Genomic DNA, 13,411 nt, shown 5'->3' on the forward strand with positions numbered 1-13,411 from the left:
CCACAGCGATAGGACCAAAATGACGTGATACGTTCAAAATGTTTTAAACTATATTGCAATGTACAAAATCTCTAGATGTAATCAAAATCGTAAAGAAGTTTGATTCGTACTTTTATTACTTTAAAGAACAAATTAGTGCTACAGTATTTATAATTTTTCTCTCTTTGTGCGTTTGTGCGCGCTAATATCCATAATGGCGTATCCAATTTTTATGCGATTCTTTGTGATATATTAAAAAAAAATTGGATTAAAGTTTAGTTTTATTTAAATCGGTTGATAATTTTGATATACCTGTACGAAAGAATGACTGAGATAAATGTATACAATACAACCAAGAGTTTTCCTTTTGTATATTAGTAGGATACGTAAGTAATAAAACAAAATGTTGAATATCTTTTGAACCATCAATTTCCGGACCCCAATGTAGTAGCCAAATCGATTGGACATTCTCAACCCTACCTCTTCATTTCGTTTTGACTATCACTTCCGTATGTATATATCAAGCTGAGGCAGCCTAATTTAGTAGCAGTAGAGGTTCTTGTGAAAGAGTTCGTCCGTGGAAGTACTGCCACTTTATCTATTTTTACATACATACATACATATACTTCACGCCTTTTTCCCATCGGGGTAGGCAGAGACAACAGTCTTCCACTTGCTACGGTCCTGACACACATCCTTCGCCTCATCAACACGCATCAATGCTTTCATACACGCTCGTCGGTTAAGGGTACTCTTGATCTGGCCCTTCTTTAGGATGGCGTCAATTTGGTCATGATACGTTCTTCTTGGTCGGCCCATACCAACTTGCCCGCTCATACTCGCCTTATAAATCTGTTTCGTCACTCTTCTTTCATTCATTCTCTCTACATGTCCGAACCATCTAAGCATCCCTTTCTCTATCTTTGTCACTATATCTTCTTCCACGCCGCAACGCTCTCTTATCACACTGTTCCGTAATTTATCTATCCGAGTCACTCCAGCCATACTCCTCAAAGCTCTCATTTCTACTGCATTAATTCTACTTTCATGCTTCTTCTGCCAAACCCAATATTCACTACCATACATAAGTGTAGGAACCAGCACCCCCCCCATGCACAGCCAATCGTGCCTTCTATTTTTGCCGCCAAGAAATAATGTGAGCATTGTTGCTTTGCAGTCTTGAAGTATATTTGCAGTTACCTCGCTCTCACGTACGAATCTGAATTCTATTTACTAGGCAAGAACATTTAAATTCGTCGGAATAATAAAACCGCGTGGTCGCCGCGTAGACCAAAGACAGCCTCGCGCGCGCGCCCGGGATGCTCATTTAACACAGTTTCCTGTGCATGCATTATATATCGTGCACTTCGAGGTCCAAACGATACGTGAGTGCATCACATATGAGGTATGGCCCTTTATAAATTTAAGCGTTGAACAAAATTTGCACGAGTATGCTAGAACATTTCCTTACCCGTGCAAATTTTCAACGCGTTTCCTGTGCATACACCATACATGTGGTACCAAGTAAAGAACTCATATGTGCGTGTATCACATGTGGTGCACTGGGGAAAATTGAGAAAATGGGAAGGGGGTTAATGGAAATTATTTTTTCATCCACGAATGTATTAATTTGTACCAATTTCAACGTATTTGCAAAATAAAAAAATTGCACGTGGGCATTGACTTACAATTATATGGACGTCGGGTTCGCACTAAAAAGTGTCCGAACTTATAGGGCGTTAAAATCGTACACAGAGCGTCATTCACGCTTTAGTCTTCGTTTGTTCGACTGACAGCGAAGCAAGCAAAATTAGACAATACTGCGATGACATTACAATTTAAATTCAACGTTTGAGCTTTTTCATATTCCTTTACATGTCACTACGTTTAAATAGGTTGACTTGGGACATTTTTTTCGTGGTTTTTGTATTAGACCCGTCCATTTATTTGTAAGTCAATGCACGTGGGGGTAATTTTTTGATTTCCAGTTACAAAAGGAACATGTTAAGTTAAAACGTAAAAGCTAAACGAATAGAGCGTATTTTGCCATGGCAGTCACCGTTAGACTCCGCTCGGTGATCGCGCAGGGTGAGCGCCATGAAATTTGTGTCGAATAAACGCGTTCTAAGGGTGCTGGTGAAATTACAGGCACATGGGACTTGTCAACTTATGTTTTGCGCTTGACTAGTTCGTCCCGTCGCTTAATGTCATAAAAAAAATTGACCTTCTGGGCTCGCCACCTCGGAGTTTGTCACAATTTTTTCGCGAAAGGAAGTAAAGGAAAACTGCACTTGGAAGAAGGTTTACAACCCTAGGAAAACGTGTAAAGTACCCAACCCACCTTGGGTCAGTGTGGCGGACTACGACCCAAACCCTCGCCAGAGAGGAGACCCGTACGTAGTAGTGGGATGTATAAACGGGTTGATGTTGATGATATAGGACCGACGAGCGGGTTATAGAACCGACCTTTTAGGGTGCGTTTCCACTGTAGCAGAGCAGGGCGGAGTGGAGAAGAGCGGACCGTGAATTTGCCAATCACAGTACTTGAAATCTCCACTCCGCGTCATTATAAAATACATGATCATACGGCCTCGAGCTGGACAGAACGAAATCGAACATGCTGTGCTGCCGAGCGGTGCGTCGCCGCCGCAGCGGGTAGGATAGACTTATCAGGAAAGGACTCATGAGCTGCATTTTAGTTTAGTTAGCGATATTACGTCATAAATTTCACTCGTCATCGACATTGTATTTGAATCAAAATGGATGAGAAGCTAACTGAAAATGTCAAAAAATTTCTATGTTTATGGGATACACGACTTGCAACATACTATAAGTAATGATAATATAATAAATGTATTAAAACCAAAGATGAGAATAAAAGCGCTGCTCTTTTTTTATGGACAACATGACGTATGATCTCTCCAAGAGATTGAATTTAACTGATCTCTCAGCTAAGCTCCACTCCGCCCTAATCCCCTCCGCTTCAATTGAAACACTTGCTACTTTTCACTGATCTTCTCCGCTCCACTACGCCCAGAACCACGTCAGTGGAAACGCACCCTTACGATCACCTACCTACCGAACTAAAAAATGAATGTTGTGTGGAAACGTTCAGGCGCAATCTGAAGAACCTTTTATTGGAACAGTCCCTTTACTCAGTAACAGAGTACATTCAAAGTACTTTATAAACAAAATGAATTTGGCATTATACTTTGATTTACATTTATTAGTTAGTAAGAATCCATATTGACATTTCCTATATATAGTACTTACACTTGATATTGTTAGTTTAATTCAATTATTTATTAGTTTAATTAATTATTTTGATTTATATTTGTGTACATTATAGTGTACAGTGGACCTATTATTTATATAACTACACACATCAAAAGTATCTAGGGATCAAGTGAATATTTTTGAAATAAAAATTATTTAAGCAATATTTACCAAATCCAGTCTTCCAGGACGACTTCTTACTTTAATGCTTATGTTTTATTTAACCGCTTACCCCTATATTTAATTAAAATAAACTAAAATTGATGTTTTTGCAAATTGTGGGAAAAAACTCAAATTAACGGCGTCAATTAAATGACAAAAAATGGCGAAAATGATGATTTTGCTCATTTTTATTGTAAAGATAAGAAAATTAATAATCTGTATTTCCACCATTAACACGAATCACACAATTACAGCGATTTGGCATGCTTAAGATGAGTTCATCAAAATCACTGAGGAATGGCCGCCCATGTGTTTTGTAACAAGTCAAAATATTGTTGTAGAGTATGTACGGTATGCATACTCGGCACAGCTCTTCTTTGAAGCATATCCCATGCGTGCTCAATTGGATTGAGGTCTGGCGATTGAGCAGGCCACGGCAGAACGTTGATACGAGCTTCGGCAAGAATGCGTGTTACGACTCTAGCCGTGTGTGGACGTGCGTTGTCATGCATTAGTTGAAATGAATCACCCAACTGGCCTCGCAAAGGGATGATAACATCTGAAACAATCCTCTCTGCGTAAACTTGAGCATTGAGGTTACCCCTGATCCAAATGAGATCGGTTCTTCCACCGATCCAAATAACGGCCCATATCATTATTGTTCCCCCACCATATGGATGAGCTTCCTGACAATATCTCAAACGTTCATGACGTCCAGATGTTCTCCAAACTCGAGTACGTCTTGTATCCGGTCTCATACCGAAGCGGGATTCATCCGAAAAGCACACATAGCGCCAGTCATCTTCCTCCCAGTTTCTGTGTTCGCGAGCCCATCGTAAACGGGTCCTGCGATTGCAGGGTGCAATAGGTGGAACTCTGAGCGGCCTTCGGGATCGCAGACCCACTTCACGTAAACGATTTCGGATTGTTTGATAGCTTATTAGCAAGCCTGAGGAGCTGTGGAGCCTCGTAACCAACATCATGGCGGTCATGGTACGATTCCGTCGAGCAGTATTTTGGATATACCGGTCCTGTCTGCGAGTCGTGATGCGAGATCGTTCTCCATGTCGCTCGGCCACGCTGCCCGTCATGCGATAGCGCGTCCAGAGGCGACTTATGACGCTCTGTGTACTGTTAAGAGTGAAAGCCACAGCACGTTGCCTGGAACCAGCTTCCAACATTCCGACGGCTCGCATCATCACTTCTCGGGTTAAATGATGTCGTCTCTCCATAATAATGTAAATTGTTTCGGTTCCGATGCAGATATTGTAATGATTTTGTCAAAACGCTATAACTCATTTTTATACAAAACCACATTGACAATCGCTTTTCTTCTTATCATCGAATTTCAAACAATATTCCTTATTTAAATGTTAAAACTCACTAAAAAGTATCAATAGCGATACAAAAAAGTTAATATAATTAACCCTAATTGCAGCAATACTCTTAAACGTACTTGATCCCTAGACACTTTTGATGTGTGTATTTCTTCATTATTTTGTAAACTGACGCTCACTTTTCGAAGAGCAGTATAAAATGACATGTAAGTGTATTTGTAAGAGAAAAATAATCTCAGTACAGAGTACTAAAAAAACCGACCTCAAAAGTACGTTGAATTACGACTATTTGCTAAGTTTTATTGAAATATCCGCTAGTTCGCCACTTTACAGGACTTGACTGGAGATAATAAAAATCGGTTCTCACTACTCAAAGTATATCGAAAGAAAAACGCCTTGAATTGGAGAAATAGCAAAATCAACCATTAAAGTAATTGCTCCTAAATTAAGTTAGGCGCTATTTATAAAAATGAATCGTCATGCGTAAACAGCCACCCTTCGAGGTGGATGATTTTCTTCAAAATGAAATGGGACCACTATGGAAGTACTCCCTTTCCAACAAAAAAATAATCATGAAAATCGGTTCACAAACACCGGAGTTATCGCGTAACATACACACAAAAAAAAAGAAAACAAAAAGAACATACAGTCGAATTGAGAACCTCCTCCTTTTTTGAAGTCGGTTAAAAATAGACTAAACTAAATTAACTATATCGTCTAGCATACGCGTTTTCATATAATTAGTTGTGATTGTACGCAAACAATATTGCATTTACTACATTTTACATGATTTTACACCACATTTTATCTTCGACCTGAAAAATGACATACAAATTACATACGAGGTATTCACTCTATGCGTTCTTCTGCGTTCCACTGCTGGTCATGGATTTCTTTTAAGAAAAGTATCCTAATAAAAGCTTATTACTGAAAATTGTCTGAAAATTACTTTCAGGCGCGACGGTAAAGCAATAAAGGCCTTCGCGACACAGCTTTCAGGAATATTGGGTTATGGAAAATCTATTTACTGCGTCCATATACGATAGCATTTTTTTTCGTTTTGACGAGGTGGGTTATATTTCTTGGATGTTAATTTTAGATTTTAGATCATGCTGCTTTGAGTATAAATCGGCTGCTGCCGTTACAGTTGGTGCGCGAGGATGCGGCAGACGCGCACCCGCTTTGGCGCAGACGTACGGGGAGAAGGCGAACGCAGTTCGCTGCTCGCCTGATCTCCTAGTGAGGCCAACGGGCTCTAGACAGGGCCTCCGGAGCCTGCATTGCACGGCCTCACTCGTCTGGAGCCCTGGCTTAAGGGCCGGGCGGCGTCGAGGTGAATGTTCACCGATCCCACGGCGCCGACTCAACCGGCGAGAAGTAAACCCGGGGGGTTTTAGTGTGGTAGGTCCTCCAGTCCGGAGGAAGAGTCCCCACATAACCCCTGAGTCTCCCTGGGCTCAGGGGTATCTATAAAGATTTCCCCCGTCAAAAAAAAAAGTGCCGTTACAGCTACCCCGCTGCTGACTATAATAGATGTCTCTTTAATAATTGTATTTTTTAAGTTTATTGAATATCACTGTTACGGACATCGATCTACGCACGAGAGCACTCTGCGGCCCGCGTCCCGAACGAGAGTGCATCACCTCCCCCCGCACCTCGCACACCTAACGGCCTAAACTACAGTAAAACAGAACAATTTATTGAAGTTGTAGGTTAGTAATACCTAAAATCGTTACTCTTGTGAAGTTAAAAATGGTAATATTAAAGAGGTCTAAAAACAAAACATAGTATAGTGACACGAACAAACACACGCGCGCGCGCACGCACACACACACGCCCGCGCGCACGCACATACACGCACACACCCACACACCCACACACACGCGCGCGCACACACACACACACCCACACACGCGCACACACACACACACACACACACACACACACACACACACACACACAGTGCTGTATAATTTAACATAATTACTTAAGTTTAAGAATAAGGACAAGAATACTTTATTGTGTAAGCTCCGAGACACATAATATGATCTTAAAAATAAAATACAGTATTATAAACTTTAAACTACAGTACAGTAGTAAACTACTAAAATACAGTACTTACAACAAAAGTTAAAACATAATTATAATGTCGGCGCTCGCAAAGGGGTTTGCTCAGCTATTAGCCACAGGCTGATAGATTTTTCAGCCTGTAGCGCTGGTTTTCAGAAGCCCGAAGTGAGTGAAGCACGGACTCGAGCGCAAACAAAACAAATACATGCATAACATGTGTGTGAAACTTGGTATATACTAAAATATTTACACTAAATATACGATACGAATACATAGATAAATAAAACAGCATAAGTGTAAACTAATTTTATTACTTAATTAATAGATAGAGTGGTTAATATTGTATGCAGTAAGTAATAAATAATGCATGAGAAATAAATAAAAAGTAACTCAGTCTTTATTTAAAATTTTGTCTGAACAACATACATTATTTTGCCTATACTTATATGTACAATGTTATTGATTTTTAAGGATGTAGAGATCTGGCAACCTGAAATGCAGGATCATCCTAGTTCAGGCACCAGTCTCTGCAAACGTTGTGGTCTATAAGATATATCAATTAATATATGTGTACTGTGTAAACTTTGCAGAGAAAATAAAGATTATTATATTCTATTTTAGACTCTCGCCTCTCCCACGGCCTAAAAGATTAATTATTATTATTAACTTTAGACTTCTCAGCTCGTTAGCTGGTTTGAACCACATTTACGGACCTAAGTCAAGTAAATGCAGTATGGCGTGTATCTACTAGTATGTGGTGGATGTCTAATAAGATTCTACTTCGTCCTCTTCCATCTGCATGACTTTCTGACGATGCGGCATGTATTTAAAATTACAGCTTTTTGCAAGGTTATGTAGAGGGTTTCTTTACACTTTATTATTGTTATCTATTTTAGACTCTCGCCTCTCCTAAAGGCCTAAAAGATTATCGAGTTCTTAGGTTTTCGCGATTGTTACATACAGGAAATTAAACTATTTTTCCGGATTTAAATCGCGTATACTTGTTTTTTCTTAAACAAACCGACGTTTCGGACCCTTTACAGGTCCCATGGTCACGGTTGCCTGAAATGGTACGGTCATCAACCAGTTATGTCTATAATTAATGCAAACCACCCTATTTTTTCACTATAATTATAAAAGTTATTAATTAAATACCTTATTTTTAATTTTACAAAGAAAACATTCCAATTTACGCTACGTTACGTTTTACAAATTATTTTATTGAATGAATTTTTTCATTAAGTTAAATTTATTATTAATTAATAATAGAAATTAGGTTAAATTAAAACGTATCAATTAGCACTGCAGTCTTATGTCTGTTTGGGATTTTTCATCAGAGGAAATACTGGATCCCAAACTGGTGGTACGGAGAAATTAGGATGTATTTTAATTTCAATGGCCTCTCGCAGCATCCTGGGTAAATAACGGACTTCTTTTGCAAAGACCCGGCGTTTGTCAAACTGCATTGAATGTTTAGGTTTATCCATGACATGCTCGCAGACTGCAGACTTGTTCAGCGGTCCAGAAATGAATATCGCTTAACCTTATTAATGACACCCAGTTTTTTGTTAATTCAATTAGTTTTTTGTCACCGTTTTCATTCGGCCTGGTATGCTGAAGAAATTGGTTCCAATCTAGCCCGATCGATAGAATTTTTCTTGGTGTTCGTTATTTGTATTAATAATTATAGCAAACTGCTGGATATTGTAGATAGATATTATATTATGTTGTTTTCTTTTGGAGTTGGTTGCTAGGTCAAATTCCAAACACGTACAATATTTTTCTATCAAGCACTATGTGCAGCAGTAGAGCTCCTTGTGAAAGAACTTGTCACAGAGAAGTACTGCCACCTTAGCTATTTCTGCCGCCAAGCAGTAATGTCAGCATTATTGTGTTCCAGTTTTGAAGGGTAAAGGGTGCTGGTGAAATTATAGGCACATGAGACTCATTGTCAACTTATGTCTCAGGGTGCAGCTTAGCTTGCTTAGTTTACAGGTGTAGCTTACCATTAGCGGCACGACTTGTTCATCTCGTCACGTCATATTGTGAAAAAAAATACTGTGTACCACCACTGTGTTCTATCATATAACCTCTTCATATATTTAGACGAAAGCTAAGTAGATATATGAAGACGCTACAAAACAAAAAATCAAGGAGATAGAATAGAACTGGCCGAGTACTGCAAATATTTCTTAGATTGCATTATCACGCTCTTTTGAATGGTAGGGTTGACAACATGACAGTGGTGTCTCGGATGCGTCTGTTTGTCCCTGACCGATATTTGCGAGGCGGCGGTGCGGTGCTGCAGAGGCGCGTGCGTCCCTTGTTCGCGACGCTTCGCTCGCGCACCTGCAGTGGCGCACATGCACCTACTGTTCGAGCGACTTCTTTGCTCAACCAATTGCTCACACAACAGTCACATGCCGACATATTCTATGACAGTTCGAATGCATTCTTAAAGCATGCTATTTTGTTCCTCAATGAATTTTTAAAAATCCAAAGCAGAGTACCTATGTAATTTAATTTAATTATAATTGTAATTAATGTATAGTGACTAGCATATAAGTGCTTTGGCTTGCGCTGTAAACTTATATTGTGAATAAATAAATAAATAAATAAATAAATAAATAGAGGATGGAAAAAAAATTAGTTTCCATAGTCTAAGATATATTTTAACTAATCTTATTTTTAATAAAGTTTTATGGCCTGGTTGCAAGACTAGGGCAATTAAACCAATCAGGAGGCAGCATAGCGTTTGACGCGTGTCGCTACGTCATAATTGATATTTTAATTAGTAATAATTATAACTTTTTCTTTGAAACATAACCGATCTCAAAAGTTTGCTTAAAAAAAAAGAATTTTCAAAAACGGTCTACACCTGACGGGGAAATCTGAAAAGTTTTTTGACGTCGGTTAAAAATACGACTTTCTTTTTTTGAAACGCATGGTTCCGTGTACAACCCTTTAAATATTTTTTTCAGCTCAATGGCGAGTGCGATAGACAATAGAATTTTGATTCAGACATAAAAAGACCGCCTTTATAATTATGGCCACTGAAATTATAATTAACCGATTAAAGTACAGAAGTAGAAAAAAATAATTACGAATTTGCATTTGAAATGAAAGTATATTAAGCAGAAAATTTTCTTTTAAAATTTTTACAAAACCATCAAAAAAGAGTTCAGAAGAAAGGATTTTATGTTTAGAATAAATTTATGAATAGAAACGGAAGCGTATTGGTAGAAATGTTGCTTCTCAACTCAGAACTCGATGGTTTAAAACCTCGAGCCAGGAGGAGGAGGAGATCATCTTGGAGTTTATCTGATGAACCGAATCCTTGATGAAGTCATAAGGTAGTAGCAGTGGAGCTACTTGTGAAAGGGTTCGTCCAGGGAAGTACTGCCACCTTACCTATTTCTGCCGCCAAGTAGTAATGCCAGCATTACTGTGTTCCGGTTTTGAAGGGTGCTGGTGAAATTACAGGCACATTGGATTTGTCAACCTATGTCTCAGGGTGACGGATGCAATGCTCCTCAGATCTTTGCAATATAAAGCTCTGAATGGCACTGCAACTGTTATGGACAGGCGTGTAACTTACCATCAGGCGCACGACTTCTTTGTCCCGTTTATGACCTGAATATACAGCGAGTAGAGGAAGAACAGCCTCCGTGGCCGATACTGGACTTTCACGAAGGGAACACGTGTTTGATTCCCGGGTCGGGAGAAATATTTTTCATGACCTACAATTACCTCTCTCGTGAGTTTGGGTGTAATTTGTGGTTGTCTATAAGTGCATGGCACCCGCAATACAGGGTTTCTCTAGTGCGAGGCTATGATTGTGTGGGTTATTATTATTATGAAGAGTAGAGCATGCTTGTACGCAGTAGCTGTATAATGATAACGTAAGCCTAATTACCTATTATCGTATTACACCATCTTATTTATGATTATGTAATATATACCCACCCATCAAGCTTCCATACTTATGCGTAATTTACTTTGTATTTTAATACCATTAGCTGTTGTTGTCTTTAATAAGAACAGGGGGCCTACCAACCAAGTAATGTATTATTGCAAAAGTGATTGAGAGAACCATTGACTTACAAATAAATGGACGACGGGTCTAATACAAAAACCACGAAAAAAATGTCCCAAGTCAACCTATTCGAAATTTAAATTGTTATGTCATCGCAGTATCGCGCTGTCCGTAGAACAAATGAAGACTAAAGCGTGTCGCGCTCTGTATACGATTTTAGCGCCTTACAAGTGCGGACACTTTTTAGCGCGGACCCGACGTCCATATAATTGTAAGTCAATGGAGAGAACGAATGATTTCTCAATATTGTCTATTCTTTACTAAAAATAGGAAAGAGATAACGCTATGTGAACTATGTAATGCCTTCTCTTTCTTTTTTGATGTTCCGAATCGTCTTATTGTAGTATAATGTTCAAGTACTTAATGTTATTTACATTATAGAGAATTTTGATAGTTAAGAAAAGAAAAATATGTAATAATAAAATCTATTAAAATTACGTTGTTTTCAATAATTATTCCGCATTTTCATGAAGAAAAATAAATAAAACAACCTCAGTCTTCATAGTCACGTTGTGAGTTCAACTGTTAGTTTCGTCAAGCAGCGTATAGATGGCGCTGTTATAATTTTACGAAATAATCATCGCGTATTTTTATTTAACGAAAAATTATTTACTATGTGCTATTAAATAAAAAAAGAAACAAAATATTGAAGAGAAATATGTAAATAAATACGTTCAACTTAACTTTTAATCATTACAAATCAATATTAAGACAATAAAACTGAAAATAAAATGTTTCCATTGCATCCGTGTAACTACATTATGATGCTAAATTTGACATAAGAGCAATATTACTTTAATGTCAAAGTCGCGTCATAGTACGAACTGAGTGAATGAATAGTCACAAAGCTGCCAATAAAACATCATAGTGTCAACATTAAAATAAGCTTACTTTAAGCGCGTTATGGTACGAAAAGTCAATGTAAGGTTAAAGTAAGAGGTTGTGGTAGGTCCCCTGTTATTTCGCAGACGCACGGGGAGAAGGCGAAGGCAGTTCGCTGCTCGCCTGATCCCCTAGTGAGGCCAGCGGGCTCTGGACAGGGACTCCGGAGCCTGCATTGCACGGCCTCACTCGTCTTGGGGGCAGGTCGGAGGATAACCGACTCGTCCCTCCGTTGGCGCGGGAGCCCTGGCGCAAGCTAGGGCGGCTGGGCGGCGTCGTGGTGAATGTTCACCGATCCCACGGCGCGGACTCAACCGGCGAGAGGGAAACCCGGGGGGGTTTTAGCGGGGTAGGCCCTCCAGTCTGGAGGGAGAGTCCCCACATAACCCCTGAGTCTTCCTGGGCTCAGGGGTATCCATAAAGATTTCCCCCCGTCAAAAAAAAAAAGGTCCCCTGTTATTTGCAACATGGTATCGTATCGTGTAACTTTTATTAATAACTGTTATTTGTAATAGGGTAACACATTCTACAAGTTATTTGCAGTAGAATATTTGTTTTTTCGTAATTGGTAAGTCAAGGCTTATAAAAAGATTGTATTTTGACATTGAGCGGAATAAATCAATTTAAATCTGGTTAATCGTGATTTGTTTTCTTAGTTGAAGGATATTTTCTGTTAATATTAAGTATGTAGTTTTTCTGTAACTGTAGTTTAAAACCTAGTAAATAGCAAATTTTTCATACCAACTGGAATAGTGTAAGAGAAGCGTACACATTTCCGCTTAAAAATAAATTTGTAACTTTGTGAAGACGACCGTCAAAAACGGGTTTTGACGGTTTAACGGAAGAGGTACGCAGAACGACGAATTAAAAAAAAAGAAGAAAAGGGGCAAATTTACAGGGCTATGAATAGTGCTGAAGGAGACTCAGTCTTTTAAGGCGTTTTATAACGACTCGCCTCCACTTTACAGGACTCGACTCTAAACTTAACGCTGGGGATTCGAGTTTTTATTAATAAGACTCTGTCGTTGTACTAAAAGACTAAAAAACGACTTGAACCACCTGAAAGACCTAAACGACTCGAGTTGTTTGCAAAGGACTTACACCTATTTTATGTCTTATTAAACCCGAAGTTTATAAATAAAAATGACGTAAGTAGTATGTAGTAAATAATCACGTTTATATACTTATAATAAAAATCGTAAAATAAATAAATAATAAATAACGCACACACTCAACATAGCCCCGCACTAGGGAAACCCTGTGTCGCGGGTGCCACGGACACACACATAGAAAACCACAAATTACTCCCAAACTCATTAGAGAAATAAATGTAGGCCATACAAACATTTCTCCCGGCCCGGGAATCGAACCTGGGACCTCTGCGTGGGAGTCCGGCATGGTAACCGTTCGGCCACGGAGGCAGTTGCAAGTGGCAATACCTTGTAGAAATGATATCACGCCTTACGACTCACGACTCCCGAGACTATGAGGCGCTAGTCGTTTTAGTCGTTTTAATCCTGCAAGTCTTTTAAGCTTCCTGGGGTTAAAAGACTTTAAAAGGCCTTAAAAGTCTGAGTCTCTTTCGTCACTAGTTATGGACCCAACAGTA

The sequence above is a fragment of the Hyposmocoma kahamanoa genome, unplaced genomic scaffold, assembly GCF_003589595.1.
Source record: "Hyposmocoma kahamanoa isolate Upper Pololo Valley unplaced genomic scaffold, ASM358959v1 85, whole genome shotgun sequence".
Lineage (NCBI taxonomy): Eukaryota > Metazoa > Arthropoda > Insecta > Lepidoptera > Cosmopterigidae > Hyposmocoma > Hyposmocoma kahamanoa.